This window comes from Grammomys surdaster, unplaced genomic scaffold, assembly GCF_004785775.1.
Source record: "Grammomys surdaster isolate TR1022 unplaced genomic scaffold, NIH_TR_1.0 275, whole genome shotgun sequence".
NCBI lineage: Eukaryota > Metazoa > Chordata > Mammalia > Rodentia > Muridae > Grammomys > Grammomys surdaster.
In genome coordinates this window covers 1,723,136-1,744,592 of record NW_021604716.1, presented here as the reverse complement: position 1 = coordinate 1,744,592, position 21,457 = coordinate 1,723,136, and positions in this window count along the sequence as shown.

The following is a 21,457-nucleotide window of genomic DNA, read 5'->3' as shown; positions in this document are numbered from 1 at the left end:
GCCCCTCCCCCTCAACCAAAGAGCCACTTAGCAGGAGACTACTACGGAAGCACTTTTTGAAATGACTTTGGATTGCAAATCCTCACGCACCAAAGCCATTTGTATCCTTGCCTTTCTGGCTAGTGATGCTCTTATGTTTATCACGGAAAACACAGGCAGGGAAGAACAGGAAGGCCTCGGTTTAAGAACTGGAAATACCACCCACAATACTGAAGGTCCACTTTCCATCAGCTTCCCTGTCCATTACGGTCTCTAGCTTAGAACTGACTGGCTCCAAAAGGCCAAGGGTAAAGTCTGTAAAGCTTTGAGACATGGGAAACCAAGACGTGCTGTAGCCAGTTCATGAGAGCCAGTGGTTGAATATTCATTTGTGAGCTAGTGGAAGCAAAATGAGCTTGAGATCTGTATAAGCTATTTATAGCTTAGAAATACACATAGGACACAGCTTAGCTTCATCAGCAAATTGTCATCCCTCTATCTATTTTTAAGAGATTTTTTTCTACTGCATAGAAGAGGTCCTGAAGATATCCAGAACTAGTCCTCCTAAGTAAACCCAGGAGCCCAGCTGAGAGGCAGATAGCAGTCGAGAACATTGACCTTGGAGTAAGAAAGAGATCTCTGATCACGTGTCATCTCATGCAGAGCTGTGTGGTCCCAGCCCAGCCATTTATCTGAACCTGAAATTTCTCACTCATAAAGTAAAGCTAGCCACAAATTTGATGAGTAGGTAAAATATCAAATGTAAAGTCACTGTCCCATTTAAAGGTGATGCCTGGCACATATTAGCCACACAGGAGGCACGTCTGTATTGAATGAGTCCATCCCAAATACACATGATTAACTCACTCTTTCAGAGTTGAGTCATGCTCCTTCTTATTGGAAGCAGACCAACCTGAGGACCTGGGGGTCTCCATCTTGGGTGATTTGCCTTTATCTTTAAGCCCCTGTTGATCTGTTCATACTCTTACTCAAGCCTGGCTCTCTCTTCCCTTCTCTTACCTGCTCCCTCTCTTCCATCTACCTTTCTCTCTCTTTCTCTCCCTTCTTCAATCCTATTCTCTTGTAGTCCTCCGTTCCTAAACTCTTAGGGCACAGAAATAACCAGAATATTGAGCAAATATAGTTAATTATGCCATCAAAACATAAATCCCATTTCTTCCCCATGTCTCTTTGAACCTGTCTCAACAAAAACTTGCATAGAAAGTCATCATAGTCTCTAGCGCTTCCAAAGCACACATCAGAGCAGTGGGCCATCTGTCTGAACAAAAACTTGTATAGCAATGTTCACAGCTGCAGTATTCATGAGAGCCCCCGATTAGAAACAACCAATATCCACCAACTGGACTGTATCCATACAAAGGAACGTCATTTGATACTTGGAGCAGTCTCCTGTGGTAGAATTGTTCATAAAGATTTGCTTTGTAAATTCTGCAACTGGAACATTATCTCTTGACCAGGAGACACTCCAACATCTGGTCATGGCACCCTGTATGGTACGTACAAGTCTTGCACTTATTCATCACCTAATGAATTTCCTGATCAACTGTCACTTTCAGGGGACAGCTTTGCTCAGTAGCTGCACTTCAGATCCTGTGACTCAGGAACTCTTCAGAAATGCCCATAAGAAGAGTAAAATATACTCTGGGATTCTTCTCAGGATGAAGAATCATCCTGAGCAGGGAAGGCCTGGCTCTGAATGTAGGTGGGGCCTTGTAATCTTGGGACCTGCATGGAAAACCAGGATCTACCAGCAGGCACTTCTTCCCTCAGCTCCCAGGATGCACCCTGGGTGGGGAGAGGAATAAATACTGATTCTCCACACCCTTGCCCCATGATTTTCTCTTCAGTATGGCCTAGAAACAATGGTGCAAACTTACTATGGGCTGAAACCACAAACCAAAGTCAGTCCTTTCTCCTCTGAACAAGTTCTAAGGCAATCCCAGATATAATCTGCTTGGTGCTGCCCAACTTCCTTCTAGCTGCTAGGAGATATTCTGAGGACTCAAGAAGCCAATTCTACACCTCAGTAGTGGCCAGCCTCACGACTGTCAATGTGTGTTGTGTTTATTGAACATAGGTGTCTATCACCCATCTCACAGATAATGCTCCTACAGTAGGCTCAGACACACAAAGCAGGAGTCTCTCAACAGTAAATGGACACGACATCCTGCATTCATCTATCTTATTGGCTCTCATGCCCATCTGTATGATTCTCTCTGGTCTAAAGTGGCCACCTCCACCTTCCCTGACCCAATTACATGAATCTTTAGAAGCCTGGAATTAAAGCCAAGCTTGATGGCTTTTCTCTATAATCCCAGGTCTTGGGAAGCTGGAGTTAGGAGGGTTACCACTGGTTTGAGATGTGTACTGAGTTCTAGGACAATGTCTAAAGGTTTTATTGCTATGAGGAGACACCATGACCAAAGCAACTTTTATAAAGGAAAATAAGTGGGGCTGGCTTAAAGTTTCAGAGCTTCAGGTCATAATCATCATGGTAGAAAGCATGTCAACATGCTGGCAGACATGATGCTGGAGGAGCCAAGAGTTCTACATCTTAATCTACAGGCAGCAGAAGACTGTCTCCTCACAGGCAGCCAGACAAGATTGTCTCAGACTGGCCAGACTTGAGCATATATATAAGATCTCAAAGCCTCACCTCCACAGTGACACACTTTCTCTAACAAGGCCACACCTCCTCCAAGAAGGTCACACCTCCAAATAGTGACATTTCTCATGGACCAAGCACATTCAAACCATCACAGACAGACTTGGCCCTTGGCATGAGACCTTATCTCAAAAAATAAGACAATAATGATGATGAGGAGGAGGAGGATGAAGAGTAGGTGAGAAAGAGGGGGAGGAAGAAAAAGAAGAGGAGGGAGGGGAGAAGAAAGAAGAGGAGAAGAGGGGAAGGGAAGAAGAGGAGACTAAAGGAGAAGCAGACATCTAAAATTAGCTTTATTGTCTGCAGGGAGAGTTGGGGAAGCATCTGTCTTTTTTGCTCTATTCTTTCTCAATAACTTACCTACTATGGTATCTCAACAAACTGTAAAGCTTGGCGTATATTCTTGGGAGTGTTTTCAACAGGCTTTGGGACAGGAGTGCTGCTGGGTGGCCAGCACTGTGGATTTAAATCATAGATAGCAGACCCCACAGAGAGGCCTTACTTCACAGGGATCTTCAGCGTGCCTCCCTGTGCACCTGGAGGCCTCACACCTCTGGTTAGTTGTCACTAGCTCTTGTGAACACATTCACTATCCAGGACATGGCTGGAAGTTACCTGTCACGGAAGGATGCAGTCTCCAGTGCCAAGCCAGCGCTTTGCTGAAGTAAATTTCAGATTTCGGACTTCGTATAGAAAGACAACAGTGACTATTGATTTGTAGTCCCTGAGAAAGGCTCTAAACAAACCCTTGCTCCATTTATATTTTATTTAAAACCCTCTGCTCCATCAAAGCCACATGTGTACTGACCTCTGAGAACCTATCAGAGCCTTCCCTGGAAACCTCACCACTTCCCTTCCTGCCCCTCAAACACGTCAGGACCAGTTCCCCCTCCTCCCACCTATGGGAAGTCTCTGATGACTGTCAGCCTGAAAGGTTCTTGGATCCTTGGAACGCTGACACTCGTGCTCTTGATCCTCCCTGGCATCCGATTCAGATCATCTTTCTGGTTCTGATGTTTTATACATTTTATCTCCTTGAATTCACGGACTATATTCTCTGCTTCAAGACTCAAGATTTTTCCTCTTCTATCTCCTTGCACATTTAAAAAAATAATTATTATTGTTACTCTGTGTGTGTGTGTGTGTGTGTGTGTGTGTAGGGATGGGAGCACACACATGTTTGAAGGTGCACGTCTACATATATATGAAGACCAAAAGACAACTTCTGATGTCATTCCTCCAATGTCATTGCCCACCTTTTTGGGTTTGGTTTGGTTTGGTTTTGTTTTGTTCTGTTTTGTTTTGAAGCAAGATCCTTTACAAGTGTGTCACTTCCCACGTAGGATAGACTGGCTGACCACTGAGTCCGGGTACTCACCTCTCTCCTCTGCCTTTCCAAACCTGGGATTACAACTGTGTGAGGCAACACTTAGCTTTTATTTTGTGGGTTCTAAGAATCAAACTCATGTCCTCATGTTCCTCACCAGCTAAGCCACCTCTGCAGCCCATTTCTAGTCTTATAATTACTTCTTTCCCATAGCATGCTATGCACTGAAAACCAAACAAGCCAAGTCCCCACGTGAGTTTCACAGCCACCTTTTAAAGCAAGGACCGTCGTTACCACCCTATAAAAGAGAGGTAGGGACTTCCCATCTTCGCCCAGGCGCACATGACGTCAACTCTGCACCTTTAGTTTCCAAATGTGATCCTCAGTGAGCTTCCAGAGCAGGAAACAGGGTATTACTTCCTTTATAGACCAGCAAGCATCCTAGGAAGTGCGCAAACTCAGAAGGAGCCTAACCCAATCCAGCAGTTTGTCCAGGGCAGAGAGAGGTCTAATGCAGGGATTCCTGATCTCCAAGCCAGCCCTCTTCTTCCCACACTAGGGTACTCCACTTCATGACAAAAATACCCCTTTGAAAACTGAGTCTCTTTGTACTTCCCTACTGCAGAACAAACCACCCTTTAGCAAAATAAAACCAAAATAGCAATTTTCTGCAGAGTGGATAATCACTTACTCCAGTCAACTGAAGCAACATGTTGTGGTTGGAGCTGAGACATGAAAATCCTCTTGTCTTGTTTCCCTTTGTATATGAGAGAAATTCATGTGTATCTGTGTACACATGCCATGTGTGCCTGCCTTCCTGGTCAACTAACTCGTCAATAAGACCTTGCCACCCACTGACACTCTGAACACTTTTCAACGATGAGAGCTGAGATAAAAGGTTTTTTTTTAATTTTGTTTGTTTGTTTTGTTGTGTATTAATGCACATCCTGAAATTTCTAAGCAGTGTGGCATCAACAAGGCGTGAAGGAAGTTGATGTGGAGAAAGGGGAGGGACAGAAATGGCGGAAACTACATCCTAGTCAGCTAGGATGAGGGTCTTAAAGCCCACGCCCACAGTGACACACCTATTCTAACAGGGCCACACCTCCTAATAGTGCCACTCCCTGGGCTGAGCATATACAAACCATCACAGCAGGATAATGGGCTATGAAGCAAGGTGGGTATTTGCTGTTACTATTTGGTTAGCTTTGGGTTTTTTGTTTTTGTGTCTGTCTTATTTTCATTTGGCTTTTGTTGTTTTGAGAAAAAGTTTTGTCCAAGATACCTTAGATAGCTCAGATTGACTTCAAACTCACAGTGCTCCCACCCCAGGCTCTCAAGTACCGGAATTATCGGTGTAAACCACTAAGCCTGGTGTAAGATGTAAAGACTGAAGACCTCCCTGGGGTGGGGGAGCACTACAGGGAGTGTGCCTGTGCAGAGAGGACACAAAGTGCTCTCCAAAGCAAGGAAGGAAAAGACATAGTGTGGCTGACCTGGAGTGGAAGGAAGTAGTCTTAATGTAGTAGTGGGTCTGAAGAAATGTGACACCGACAACAGTTAAGAGCACTTGCTTGCTCTTGCAGGGGACCTGGGTTCAGTTTCCAGCATCAACTGTGGACAATTTACAGCTATCTGAATGTCTAATCTGAGTGGATTCAAGACCTTCTTCTAGCCTTTGCAGGCACAATGCACCCACATGGTACACATACACTCATGCGCACACTCACACATACACATTTTAAAGATTGAAAATAAATTCTAAGGGAAGAAAGGAAACGTTAAGGAGATGGGGTTTTGTTATAAGTGTCGATGGAAAGCATGGCTTTTTGAGTATGAGATGAGTTAGCCACATGCGTTGCCAGGCAACGAAAGTCGTTAGAGTACCAGGAAGGAATACAGGGAAACAAGTTACGAGGCTGGTTCATATATCCAAAGCCAGAATGACAGTGATTTCTCCAGGAAGCAGCAGGAGAGACGGTGACCATACTCATTCCGGGCTTTGTTCTGCAGGCATGGCTCATGTGGTAACACACTTACTCATCCATTTACGACCATCGGAAATTGGTCTGCAAGAGAGGAAGCGTTTGAGTTTTGTTTGGTATGTCGGGTATACACGTATCACTCAGTACATATTCATCATGTGTTTGCTTAGTGTATAATATACTGTATATGGAGGTGGTAAGAAGAGCCGCCTCAGTGTGACTTCAGCATGGAGTTCACTTTGCCTACATACCAATGTCATAGTTCACGCTCATGGGTCAGCGCTACTCCTATGTTCTTATCAAGATAGACATATGAAACACACACACACATCACGGGACACGCTCTGGGGAGAGTCTCATCTAACACAGTCCCATATGCACAAATGAGTACAAACAGCCACCCTCCTTTTGACTTGGGGACAAGACAAACAAAGGGCCAGAAGGCTGGATGACTTGCCTCACATCCGCTAGAACCAAAGCCAGTGATAACAACACATGCACTTGCTTTGCAGTTACTCTGTGCTGAGTTCATTGAAAAGTATTTCAGAATCCCTCGTTTCTCGCACAATTGTGAACTATCAGCACCGGTTATTTTTTTACAGCTGACAAAATTTGTGGCACCACAGAATAACCAGGCAGGAAATAATAGAGCCAGGGCTGAACCCCAGATTTAGTCTAATGTTAAAACCTCATCCCTGTACAGCTTCCAAGAGTCACCTTGTATTAGAACCACCAATACTGGCCTCTTGCAGAGACTCTTTCCCTGGGGAGATATAAACAAATATCAACCCCCTTCTTGTAAGGCTTCAGTGAAAAACCAATGTACGATTCCACTAAAGTCCAGCTTGAGGAACCAAGGACTCCACTGGGCTGACTTACAGAGCACGGTGAGTAACTGGAGTATCATTTCTAGGAGCATCGATGATCCCAAAGCATCCTCACTGTGCGTAGCTGGATATGTATAGTCCCCGCCTCAGTTAAACCCCCACAGTCTATGTAGTCCAGCACCTCCGAGAGCGTCAGGCTGAACGGAATGAATGTAGAACGAACAGAGAGCGAGATGGCAGGAGGTCTGAGATGGGGAGGGTCCAGTGACCTTCCCCACCTCGTCCTTCTGTGAGGGAGTGTCAAGGTCAATAAGCCCAATCTTGTTGTCCGATTGCAAGAAGTAAAAGGTACTTTGAGGTAATGCTTAGAGAACAGTGATACATGACAAACCAACGAGAGCACACAGGGCCTGTCAGTCAGTGGCCTCAGAGGGTCCCTCCACTGACCTAGCCTTCCCATAGGGCTGGGCTTTGCTTGGGCTGAGGAAGTGGGGGTGAGAATCAATCACTGTTCCCCATTCAGGCTTTAAATCTCCCCTACAGATAGACCATCTTTAACGAAATGTACACAGGTTAGCTTGGCCATGTAAAAATGCATTTTTAGGACAAATTGCAAAGACCTGAGGAATTGATTTCTAGCATCTGGTCAAAAAAAATTCAAGAGCTGTTATATTTCATTTATGTTGAAATTGGTTTGAATGACCTAGAAGTGGATATAGGTCATTGGCTGTTTTGATTACCTTTTCAATGTTCCCATGCTTTTTTAATGACATATTGATCAAGACTGTTATTCAATTTCTGGTGTTTGTTTATGAAATGTTTTATAGGTAGCCAGTGGCTAACACTGAGACAGCAACTCGGAAAGGTCCAATATCACCTCAAGAGAAGCAAAAAGCTCCAAGCATCTTCCGCTGCATTAAACTGTCACACACTTAGATGTTGTTTTTCTTTTCTCTTGATTTTTACAGAAATGAAGTGTTTATTGAAATTAACCTTCAAAGTATTAGAGTCTTCAGAAATAATTCAACATTTTTATGTGAAACAGTGAAAAAACCCAGACATTCACATCACATAGTGTGTGTGTGTGTGCGTGTGTGTGTGTGTGTGTGTGTGTGTGTGTGTGTGTGTAAAGTCAGAAAGAATAGCCAGAGAATTTAACTAACTTTCATTTTTGTCAGTTTGGTTTGACTATGGGCCTACAGTTTAAACTAATGGGCAATGAAGACAGCCAAGAATAAGTTACACGTTGAAAACCAGACATCTAACATGGAGACCTCCAAAGGCTTGGTGTTGCTTGGCTTACAAGTCACGGTGGCTGCTGAGTGTAACTCTGTCTTATTTGAAGAGATGTAATAGGCCAGGAAAGTGGGAAACTACCCACACCTACTGTTTGAAATGTTTGTGCCGAGTACTTTTCTAAGCATTTTAAGTGTAGCAACGCAGTCTTCACAGCAACAGTAAGAAGTGGTTAACATAACTGTTCTCATTTTGCAGATGGGGACAAAGTGGACCATGAAACTGAATCATATAATCAACCCACAAATAATGAGCTCAGATTTAAATAAAGGTAACTTAGCTCCAACCTCCAGATTCTTGACCACTGTGCTACGGTGCTTTAAATTATTTACAACAGACCCACGAAGTAACATTATTTTACACTTGAAGCATATGCTAGGCCCTGGGGTTAAACCATCTTATTATTTTATTTAATTTTATTTTATTTTCCAAGAACCCAACCTGGTTAGGTTCGGTGTCCCACTTCCACAGATGAGAAGCTTGGAGGTTCAAGCAGTTTTAACTTTTCTTTTCCAAGCTTCTCCTTCCTTTTCCCGTCGAGTGATGAGTTTTAAGCAGCAGAAATCAGAGGACGGCTCGAGAACACAGCATCTTGAGACCGGAAGCTAAGCCCCACCCCTGATGCATGGCTTGGCTCCGCCTCCACTCTGACTAACTAGATGTGAACAACTGGGTTCTTTTTATACCCTTTTCTGTAAAGGACTTTTAATCCACAAACATGGATGCTCTGGCAAGGGATACACCCTTAGTACAGACAGGCCTTTTGGATTCACCTTTGATCCCAGACAATGACGTCTGATGGAGGGACAGACAACGATTTGACAGAGAAAGATTTGGCAGAATGAGTCAGAGATAGGATATGCCAAGTTCTCGGAAGAACAGCACAGGAAAGAGAAGCTATTGAGGAGCAGGCAGGGAGAGACAGTCAGTCAGTTAGGAGTCAGTGCAGTCAGTGCAGTGCAGTGGAATGGAGTTCATTCATGAGTGCATGCAGTTCAGTGCAGGTCAGCAGAGGCAGGTGAAACCAGAGAATAAGAAGGAAACAGATTAGAACAGATTGCCAGAGTTAGTTTGAGGCCAAGCAGAGCAATTCAGTGAAAATCTGAGAGAAGCCACATTGAATCAGTCAGCTTGGAGAGGCATTTGAGCCAGAACAGCTGAGTTGAACCAGCCAATCAGAGTTCAGAAAAAGCGAGAAAGGATGGGCTTATCTAGTAGCCAGTCTCCAAGACGACAATTACATCAGGAGAATAAAAGATATATTTATATCTTTCTGTGTGGAAAAGTTGAATTCTGTATTAAGATAGAAAACCTCTTTACATTTTCAAGAAGTTGAAATGAAACAATACAAAGTCATTTATTAGGAAAGATTCATAGGAAATAGTTTTAAAAGACTATAATTTAAGACTTCCTCCACAGATATTTACTTGCAACTACACAAAATGATGGAGGAGAAAAGGGCTGAATGTGTGATGTTTCTATGCAACAGGGAAAAAATGACTAGTAGGGAAGGTTCTGTTCCATAAAAAGAGTTTACAGCAGTGGTTCTCAACCTGAGGGATGTGACTCCTGTGGCAACTCTCTATCTTCAAACAATATTTACAAATTACTATTCAGAACAGTAGCAAAATAACAGTTATAAAGTAGCAACAAGGGTAATTTTATGGTTGGAAGCCACCCCAATATGAGAAACTATTTAAAAGGTTGCAGCATTAGGAAGGTTGAGGGCTACTGATTTACAGGATTTTATTTGCAGACCTGGAATTGGCATATATTACTCCTGCCCACAGATTGGCTAGGTGCCAGTCACATGGTATGATGCAATTACAAATGAGGCTGTGACCAAAAAGAAAAAAGCATCACAGGCCTTGAAAAATGTGCCAGTGATTTCTTTTTTTAAAAAAATAAATTATTTTATGTACATGAGTACACTGTTGCTGTCTTCAGACACACCAGAAGAGGGCATTGGATCCCATTACAAGTGGTGTGAGTCACCATGAAGTTGCTGGGAATTGAACTCAGGAACTCTGGAAGAGCAGTCAATGCTCTAAACTGCTGAGTCATCTCTCTAAACCCAGTGATTTCTATAATTCTATCACCATATTTCCACTTAATATTGAGCAGATAATTATGTGAAGGATTTATACAAGTAAACTATTTTCCAAGTGTCTAGCATTATCCTCAATATACTGCAGGGAAGGCAGTAACTATTGGAAAAAATGGATAAACGTCACAGATTTGGCTATGACAAGTGTGAAGCATGAGGACAGGAGGGGAATTCCCCCAGTTCCGGATCCACACTGATTTCCATTCGGCCACATGTATTTTATGACTAAAACTTACTTTGAAGGGCACTGAATTATGGAATACTTTCTAACACATAAAGACCAACGAGTTTGTCTTGACTTTAACAAGTTTGGATGTGTGGCCCTTAGCCTTAATGGACTTCAGCTTCTTCATGTAGAAGGGGTGGTGGGAGTACACACACAGGGACTATTCAGGGGCCCATCTGACAGTCTTTTCACTTCCTGATTAATAAAACCCCAACCGTTTGTAGGTAGTTATGAGTTCACCACCAGGAGAAAATCTGTGATCGTTTAAGGCAAGGGTGGCAGTCCTGTCCTTAGTCACACTGCCCAGTATAAAGGTAGGTTTGTAGCCAGTGAGCTTAAGAAGTCTTCTGGAAGCCTTCATAATTTGGTCCTCTTTGTTGAAAGAATAGGGTTCCTTCAACTCCATTGATTTCATCCTATATCAAATGCTGAAATGTTAGGCTATGCTGCTCAGAGCTCCCGAAGCTGACAGGAGATAGTGCCAACATGCCAAAGATGCAGTTGGACAGACAGGAAGATCCAGGGTCCTTCCTGATGTTGCTGAGCCCTTGAAGTAACCCTAAGCCAACCTATTTCCATTCTTAACATTGACTGAAAAAAAAAAGGATACAGTATTGTCTTTAAAACACTTGACTTTACACCTGTTACTTGCAGCCAAGAATATTCCAAACTGAAACAAAGCAAATGTCTTTCAGAGGGTTTTCCACTCTAAAACTGTCAAAAAAAAAAAAAAGACACTTTAAAAAAAAAGGGAGGGAGCAAGTCTTCTTGAATATAAAAAGGACAGGAAAAATTTTAATATGGGGAGAAACAATTGAAGGTAGCTAAATCCAGATGCATCAACCAGGTGACAAGCATATCAGAAAAAGCTTAAATGCAAATTGGGATGGCCACAGAAACAGAAAATTGGGCCAGGTCCCCGAGGAGAAGGGAGGAGAGCTAGTGGTTCAAGGCTTAGGGACACAATTGAATAAAAATGTGCAACTTCACCATAAAAAGGTGATTATGTCTTTAGAAATTAAACTCATCTGAAGTAAATGCTAGTTCTTGATATGTAAGGGGTTCTAAAGCCAGGCTGTAAGTCATCCTTTAGTATCTAAAATCTGAGAGTTAGGAATAGAAAATGTAAATGAATTGAAGATTGTGTCTGTCTTTTATACAAAATAAAGCTATTGGAGAGCACTAACAGGAGTAGTGTCTTAGCTGTTTCTTTATTGCTATAATAAGATGCCATGACCAAGGCAACTTTATAGATGAGTTTCTTTTTTAATTTGGGGCTCATAGTGTAAGGAGTGAATCCATGGCTGTGATGGAACAGGACAGAAGGCAGGCAGGCACACAGGTAGGCAGACAAAGCGATTGGAGCAATAGTTGAGAGCATACATCCTGATCCACATACAAGCAGGAGGCAGACAGAATTAACTGGGAATAATTCAGACTCCTCAAACCTCAACGCCCAACTCCAGTGGGATTGTTTGAATATGCCTGGCCCATGGGAAATGGCATCAGGCAGGTGTGACCCTATCGGAAGAGGTGTGGCCTTGTTAGAAGTGTGTCACGGTGGAAGTGGAGCTTTGAGGTCTCGTATGTATGTTCAAGTCTGGCCAGTGTGATCCAGAGCCTCCTTCTGGCTGCCTGCAGAAGACGGTTTCATCTTGGCTGGCTTCAGATCAAGATGTAGAACTCTCATCTCCTCCAGCACCATATCTATCTACAGACAGCCATACTTCCCACCATGATGATAATGAACTGAACCTCTGAAACTGTAAGCAAGCCTCAGTTAAGTGTTTGCCTTTATAAGAGCTGCCTTGGTCATGGTGTCTCTTGACAGCAGTGGAGAGAAATCCTAACTCAGACACCCAGTAACACAGCTCCTCCAACAAGGCCACACCCCCAATCCTTTCCAAACAGTTTTACCAACTGTGAACCAATTATGCAGATAGATGAGCCTATAAGACCACTCTCATTTAAACCACCACATGCCAAGCATAGGAAGTGGAATATGCTTAAAGTACATTACATATGAGCATAAAAATGACTTTGTGAGGGCTGGAGACGTGGCTCAGGCGTTAGGAGTGTGTGTTCTTGTGGAAGACCAGAGTTGAGATTCCCATATCAGGTGGCTTACAACTGTCTGTAACTCCAGGGGATCTGATGCTTTCTTCTTGATTCCATAGGTACTGCAACCTATGGAATACATAACTCACACACATATACACACAATTAAAAATAAAATAACAATTAATTTTTTTGGTTTTTCAAGACAGAATTTCTCTATGTAGCTCTGGCTATCCTGGAACTTACTCTGTAGATGAGACTGGCCTCAGACTCAGAGATCCACCTGCCTCTGCTTCCTCAGTGCTGGGACTAAACATGTAGGCTACCATCAGGAGCTGAGAGCTCTTATTTCAGGCTAATAAAATAAATCTTAAATAATAGAAATGGCCTTCTGAAACTCAATACCATCTACAGTGAATATATACCAATTAAAAATGAAGTTTTTCACTGCCTGTATCTGATTCTGTAGCTGGCATTAACATTTCCTTTTGTAAAACATCTGTGAGCATTATCTGCCATGGTATCTTTATAAGGCACTCCATAAATATTGGGCTTGATCTGACTTTATATATCTACATATTAAGTAACTCTTATCCATTTTGAGTAGTAACCGGGAAAAATGACAGGGAGAAGTGGACAATGGCTAAGCCAGAACACTTCTTGCTTGACTCTTGGAAAAAGGATTCAAAGACCTCAAGTCCCACTGTAAAAACAAAACAAACAAAAAATAAAACCACTTTAAAGGTAGTACACAGGTGACATAATAGGGTTATAATAAATAATCGATGTTTATTAAATGTTCATTATCTGCCACACATTGCATATTATTGGTCTCTTTTGGTGCTCAAAACAGTCCTTTAGGCTGATAGTCTTCATTTTGACCATTTTACAAGTAAAAGAAGTGAAAGATTAGATTCAGAGGTTTGGACCTCTCTCCAAAGTCATTCAGTCTAGAGAGCAGCCGAACTTTTTATGCCTTGTCCTGTCCGAGTTATAAAAAAAAAATCCATTATTTACCGCTGTACTCTGCTGCCTCTTGGGTGTGGAGGAGAAGAGGATGAAAAGGATGAATGGCTCAGGAAGAGTGGATGTGAGAAGAAAGTGGCCTCTCAGAGAGGCGTGGGATCAGGGAAATACAGCTAGCAGAGAGGACCAGAGGAGGAACGCATTCTTCCTTGGAGAATGGAGACAATTTGGGAAGGGAAAGGGCTTAGCCCAAAGCTCAGACAGAAATGGGTAAAACCAATATATAGACTTCTAATAAACTTGGGGTAGGGGAGAATCAGAGCAAAGAAGAAACAGAAACAAGCACACCTGAATCCTTCTGGCCACACAGAGAATCTCAAAGCAAGTTTTACCTCCTCTGCAGACTTCCTCATAACTCAGCTTTTCCCCCTAACTGATGGAACTCTCATTCTGAGAAAAGCAAAACATTTGATGAATCCTCCACTTGCCTTGTTAGCAATTTCTTCTTTTAGAAGAATCTGGGAGCGGTAGAGAGGCCATGTGACTGGGGTGGTGGTGCTGGTGAAATCAGAATTTCCAAGGGTCTGAACAAGAAGAGGGGATGAGGAACACATGATAGAGAATGAACAAAAAACCCTAAAGTCATAATTCCTGGGAGGCTAAAGCCCCAAATCCTGGAGGCTGATGAAAATATTACTGAGAACAATAATGAAGGATTCTGGCCGAGATAGCAGTACATGCCTGAAATCCTTGCACTGCAGAGGTAGAGGCAGGGGGATCATGAGTTTGAGACACTGTCTCAAACAAACAAACAAACAAACGAACGAACCAACTGCTTGGAGTTGAAAACATAATGGTAATAGATAAAACTAAGAAAAATCAACAAATGAACATTTGAACAAATAGGGATTCTTTTTCTTTTCAATGGTATGAATGAGATCCAGAGGGGCCACAGGGGAAGGTGTATGAAGCCTGGAGCTGCATGAACTTTTCCTGGGTAGACAAAGAATGGCTCCACCCAAGCCCAGCTTGGTTGAGCCAATGGGTTTATCAGGGTTACTTCCAGCATAACTGAGGAATTATTTACAGGAGTGTGGGTGACTCCAAAGTGGCTGCATTGCAGACCAGCCCCACCTCACATAGGTGAGGCCTTTCAGAAAGGCAGAGGTGGAAGCCTCCTTTAGTCAACTCTCTACCTCCTTTAGGTGCTAGACCAGCAGTTCTCAACCTGTGGGTCACAACACACTTGGGAATCACATATCAGATATACTGATTATCAGATATTTAAATTACAATTCACAGCAATAACAAAATTATAGTTATGAAGTAGTAACAAAGTGGTTTTATGACTGGGGGTCATCACAACACGCAGAACAATATTAAAAGGGGCACAACATTAGGAAGGTTGGGGAGCACTGCTCTAGAACCTCCCAAGACCGTGTGGAGCTAGAGTAGAATACCATACACCTGGAAGTGGGAACACAGAAAAACTGAGTAGCTGGAATCGCAGATGACACTTCCCAACTCTTCTGCCTATGAGAGACCATTATCAGATCCAATTTGTTGACGGTCCCCTGTGGACATCAGACTGCTCTGACTGACACAATAAAGATGGAGCCTGGGAGCTGGCTCCGTGGTTCAGAGCACTTAGGACCTGGATTCTGTCTTCAACATCCACACGAAGGTAGATCACAACTGCCTATAGCTCCAGTTCCAGGGGATCTGATGCTCTCCTCTGGTACAGGCAGCAGGCATGTGCAGGAGGTAGACATACACATATGCAGACACTCACACACATACATAAGGTTATAATGGTTATATTATCCATAGACGGCAGAGTTCTCTAACACCACAGACATGAAGGGATCTAGGAAGAAACAACTTGTCAGAACCCAGAAGAGGAAAAAGCCAAGCATGTATGCTTGAGGAAACCAGGCCCCTTCTGTAGACCACAGTAAAGGTAAGGCTACCTTGCAAGAATGGAGGCCAGCATACAAGTCTCTGACCTCCCCCCCCAACCCCATTGGTTTCCTGGTCAACCCCAGCAAGGATCATGTAAACTAGATCAGGAAGCTTCCTCAGACAGAGAGTAGAGCATGGCAAGCATAGATATTGGGGATTCCCAGGAAACAGCTGGCAACTGCTTCAACTGTTCTGTGTCTCTAAAACGATCACGTAGATTCACTCCTTTAAAATACAGACCTTCCTAAAGCATTTCATGACTGTTTCCTTTTAAATAATAGAGAGTCTTCTGTCTGAGCCTATGTTGGTGGTCCAACTCCTAACCGATTCTGGAAATGTTTGTGGTACTAACAGACATCTTTTTCCAGATTGTTGCAGTAGAGCCAGCTTGGTGGGATCCTCTTGGTTTTACGGAATGGGAAACGGCATGTTTCCCGTTACTTTGATGCCTGCAGTAGAGGCAGTTGATACCAGACATGCATGCCCGACTCCTACTTGGCTCTACTTAATCCTAAGAAGCAGCTCCCAAGGAGGGACTATGTTTTCCAGCCTTGGTTTTGTCTAAGTCAGTGTCAGGTCACCAGTCCTATTCAATGGGGTGAGGAAAAAAAAAACTAATGTGGGACTCCACAAATCGAGGACCTCACGTCATGTGACTGCATGTTTACCATCCCTTCCATAACTACGAACTATGTAGGTTATGTATAAAACGCTGCTGTCATCAATAAAAGGTCCTAGTTGATAAGTAACCATTTAGACAAAGCCACTCAAAAGAGTCATTGGGCCAGGAATATATACACATTGAAAGTGATAAATCGCCAGGCGGTGGTGACGCATGCCTTTAATCCCAGCACTTGGGAGGCAGAGGCAGAGGCAGGCGGATTTCTGAGTTCGAGAACAGCCTGGTCTACAGAGTTCCAGGACAGCCAGGACTACACAGAGAAACCCTGTCTCGAAAAACCAAAAAAAAAAAAAAAAAAGAAAAGAAAAAGAAAGTGATAAATCAATGTTTACTGGGTGAAGAGCGGCTAACTCTTTAGTATAACAGTTAGGCTAACCCAATCAAGTAAGGCCCCTGCTCTGCCGTTGCCTCCTGAAACACTCCTTGTCGCCCAATTGTTGCAACCACAATAATGGCTGCTCCGCCTGCACTGCTGTTCTGTTGTTTAAGGACGTCCATTGTTTTCCTCAGGTTGACTGCAGTTTGAGGCAATTCTGGAAGAGGAAGAGTGCCGTACGTGGGGAATTTCAGTCCAGTCTTACCACAGACTTAATGCTGTCTGACCTTGAGCAGATCCTATCCTCTCTGTCAAACACAGATATTAATAATGCTTCCCTGTCAGGTTGTTCTAAGGATCAAATAAGATAAAGGACATGAAAACATTTTGTTCGCCAGAAAGCTTTGGATAAAATTAGTTCTCATCTCTGTTCAAAGGAAATCGGGGCACTCGTGCCTTGTGAGAGGCTCCTTAGTCAGGGTGTTGTCAAGTTCGTCTCAACCCCTCCTCTTCTCTGGTGATTAACTTCTGCTCTCACGTCCATTAACAGCAAAGGAGTTCTCTTTATTGTCTGGATTTTTTCTTCTTTTTTTTTTTTCTTCACAGTTTAAGTTTTGCACCGGAACAAATAACTTTCAGAAAGATAGGTTCCAAAACCAAATTAATAAATTAAAAATCTATACAATTAAGGCCATGTTTTACAATGAAGCTTGCTATGGGCTCTGGGCTGTGGGTTCACCCTGGAGCTGGTGAATTTATTATACTTAGATACACACGAAAAGCCCCGTATCCAAGCACTCTGAGTTTTTTAAAATTCCAGACAGGATGTGGATTGTACCATTTTAAGTATTTATCAGTAAGGTTTTTAATTGCTATTTTTTTACATTCAAGATATAAATGGAAGATCTGGTTCAATCCTCTTGTTTCATAAATGAGAAAACACAAGCCCAGAGATATTCTATGACCCAGTTTAAGAATCAGCTTTCCCAGCGGACTTCTCAAGCTTCCTCTCCTTGTGGGCTAAAGAGATGCCCTTCCTCTAGTACAGATCTTGGTGACAGAACCAGATTCTGAACTACTTATGGGATGGAAGTCAGTCCTCTCTGCCTCCCAAGGGCCTCTAACCCACAAGTAAATCCCCAGAACCTTCTGCTTCCATCTTCTTGGCCAAAACTACATCCCATGACTACTGCCATCTTCAAGGAAGACTGAGGAAGACACTACAGTTGTTCCTTGGTCTGTGGAGGATGAGTCTCTTCAAATAATAAAATCTACAGCTGCTTAAGACCATCCTACAAAATACCACAGCAGTTGCGTGGATTCTAGGAACATGCCTGTGTGTGTATTTTGCATTATCTCTAGGCTACTTTTAAAATCTAATACAATACAAATGCTATGCAAATAGTGTTGTGTGGTGATGTTAGAGAACAGGAAAGACAAGACTTGGTCACGGCTGTGGGGCACGAACAGGATGTGAGGCTATTGTGCACACAAGCGACGGAGGAGATTGAAGAACTGTATGATGGGAAGGCTATGACACATCCCTTCATGTATGTGGATTCTGAAGAGTGCAATGCGTAACAAATCCAAATCCTGTGCTCTGGAACCTTCTAGAATTCTCTTTCCAGACTTTTTAACTGCATCTGATTAGATCCACTGGTATGGGAGCCATGAAGGCAGCAAACCAACTGTACTCAGCTGAGCACATCACCTCCGAAAACAAAGCCAGGACTCTACAGCAGAGAATGGGCTGTGGGTGTGGCTATCTGGTGCCTGCTGCAGCTTGGGATATTGTGAAAATATTTGCAGACTGGAAAACTAAGATTCCTAGGGTTGAAAAGCAAGGACTTGAGTTTGAGTGTGCAGGATTCCAGCCTGCACCCGTTCTCCGCCCTACCTCTACCTCAGTGTCAAGCACCCAGTGAATGAGCATCTGACTCTGCAATTTTCCCAGAGTCTGCACTGTGTCTCTGTAGTATATGAATTCCCCCCAAAGATACACAACAATCCTGCTGGGGATTTTCTCTCCAATTCCTCTACAGTATTTACCCAAACATCTTTATATCAGGAAGATGACATTGATAGGAGTCTAATAAATATAAATCCTGGCAAGTTTCAGGGATTTCCTAGGGTTTTTTTCTCCTCTCACATCTGGACTTGCATTTCTCATGGCAGGTAACTGTATCTCACATAACACTACAGAGTTATTAATAGCTCGCCCTGCTGAATAAATCAGAGACCCTGAAAAACTGTGGAGTAAGCATTTGTCATGTACATGTGGGATTTGCCGAGTTCCTGCATCTGAAGGTCTAATATTAGGATTCACAAGTTGTGCCTGGATCTGCAGGAGGAACAAGCATTCCTCATCTTCTCAGCTTTGGAAATAGGGTATGCTTTGCATGCAAACAAGTCTATGTGAGTATAGTGATTTTAAATAAATCACCCAGAAACAGGGCTTCAGTGAGCAATAAGAAACACATTTTCAGCACTTGGGAGGCAGAGGCAGGCGGATTTCTGAGTTCGAGGCCAGCCTGGTCTACAGAGTGAGTTCCAGGACAGCCAGGGCTACACAGAGAAACCCTGTCTCAAAAAACCAAAAGAAAGAAAGAAAGAAAGAAAGAAAGAAAGAAAGAAAGAAAGAAGAATGAAAGAAAGAAAGAAAGAAAGAAAGAAAGAAAGAAAGAAAGAAAGAAAGAAATTTTCAGAGTAATTTCAGATGCAAGGACAACAAATCAACAAATGAATAAATAAAAATGTTTAAGGGTTCACCTGTACTCAGGGATCAAAAGCCAGCGGGCTGCATATCAGGTTGGTCAACCATTTTAACTAGCTGTGTGAGTTTGTTTGAACCCCTTTAATACATGGGGGCTCCAGTTCCATCACCTGCAAAAAATGGTGGTATACAAAGAGGTCTCAACTCCTTCCTCACTGTCCCACTCACGTCTAGATTCTGTGTGTCTTTCTTCGGCAGTTACCCAGAATGCTTATTTGTGGAGTTATATGACAGTCAAACTCTGAAAAGAGCCTGGTAATATTTTGCTAGTGTTTAAAGCTAAAACTTGAATTTTAATTAACATAGAATTATTATTATCTAGGCACCTTGTTGGGGTTTCTTTTGTCATTTACAGACTTGTGACCTTTGGGGATATATTAATTTGAATTCTAGTTTTGTGGTTGAACTTTGTGTTTTGAAACAGGGTCTTACTGTATAGCTGGCCTCAAACACACTGAATTTCTCCTGCTTTTGTTACTCAAGAGCTAGGATTATAGGTATACTCCACCATGTCTGCCTTAAATTCTTTTTTTTTTTAACTAAATGGTTTTTCGTAAGTAGTGGTCCACATTTCCAAGAGATTCTGATGGTGTCAGGTTATCCCGTTTGGTGGTAATGTTTCTCTGTTTCTCACTCTTGACTTCCAGATCTTCAACACCTTTTGTGAGAGACACCTTCAGATTCTGTCCAGAGCCTAACATCTCACCACCTCCTCCTAGTTACCATTCACATTGCTAGGATCAAATCTGACAAAAGCAGCTTCAGGATTGTATAGTTTGTTGTGGCTCACAGTTCAAAGGTACAGACTATTGTAGCAGAGGAATCACAACAGCATGAGATCAAGGCAGCTGGCCACGCTGCATCTGCAGTTGGGAAGCCAAGATGGACAGAAGCTGGTGCTCAGTTCTCTTTATACAGCTCAGGCCCCAGAATATGGAATAGTGTCCTCCATACTTAGGCTCGGTCTTTCCTCCTCAGTTAACCCACTCTAGAAACTTCCTCACAGATGCATCCAAAGGTTTGTCTCTGAGGTGACTGTAGGATCCTGTTAAGTTGGCTGTCAATATTAGCCACCAGAGCCTCCATCACAGCTACCCTTGTCCAACCTACCATGATCTGTTGCCGGGATTCTGTTCCTGCTCTTCCTGCTGATGTCTTCACTTCTTAGCCATTGGTTTGGTGTGGGTGTAATAATGTATTGGGAGTGCTCCTTCCCAAACAGGAAGCCATAATTCATTCCTCTTCTTGTTAAAATCCCCCAACAATGTTCCAGAAGAGAGAAGTCGCCATCTTTCCTATGACCTAAGAATCTACAGAGTCCAGGTTCCCTTCTTCTCTGATCCCGTGTTCATCCATTTTACACCAGCCGCACTGGTCCCCAGCTGCTCTTACTACAGTGCTACATTGTAGCTGTTCCTGCTACAGTGCACAGCTCCACATGGACTTGCTGTCCTTGTTTTTTAGATCTTTGGTCACATGTCAGTTCATCAGAGAATTCTTCTCTGACCACCCTTCCTAAGACAGCAGCTCTCCCAGCATTCTATAGGCCTCCTGGTGTTTGCTTCGCGTTACCTGAAGTATTACTGTTTTGCCTCTATTGCCCACCAACATGAAAAATCTATACAGATGGGCACTTTGCTCATTGCTGTAGTCTCCATGACCCGAAAGACTCCGTGAACACTACTTTAGAGAGTTAATTAGACCATCTGATGAATGCAGGATGTCAGGGCTTATGGTAGAACACTCAGGAAAGAATATTTGGAGATGAAGCAAGACAAGAGGAGGGATTCTGTCATCAGGACTCCTGTGTGCTGGGTTGAAGCTTTGAACTCATTGCCACCTCACGGGAGCTAAAGAGAGGCTTTAATCAAGGAAATGACAAAACATGTTTGCATTTAAAAAAGTAAACCCTACTGACAATGGGAAAAAACACTTGGTGCTAGAAGGCAGTGAGAAGGCTGTTATACAAATTTTTAAATAGAATTACCTAGCTTGGGAATACAGCTTACTGGTAGAGCACATGCTGAGCATTTCCGAAGCCTGGAGTTCGATCCTCAGCATACACACATGCCTGCTTGCACACACGTGCTTGCATACGTGCATATTGAATTATTACATAATCTAGACACTCTTCTCCTATGTATATAAGCAAAACAGTCATAAACTGGTGGATGCCACTCTATAGGAGGGAATTCACATTAACACCGTAAACCTTGTTACAAGCCTAGGCACAAGCCTAGGTTACAAGTGTAGGTTACAAGCCTAGG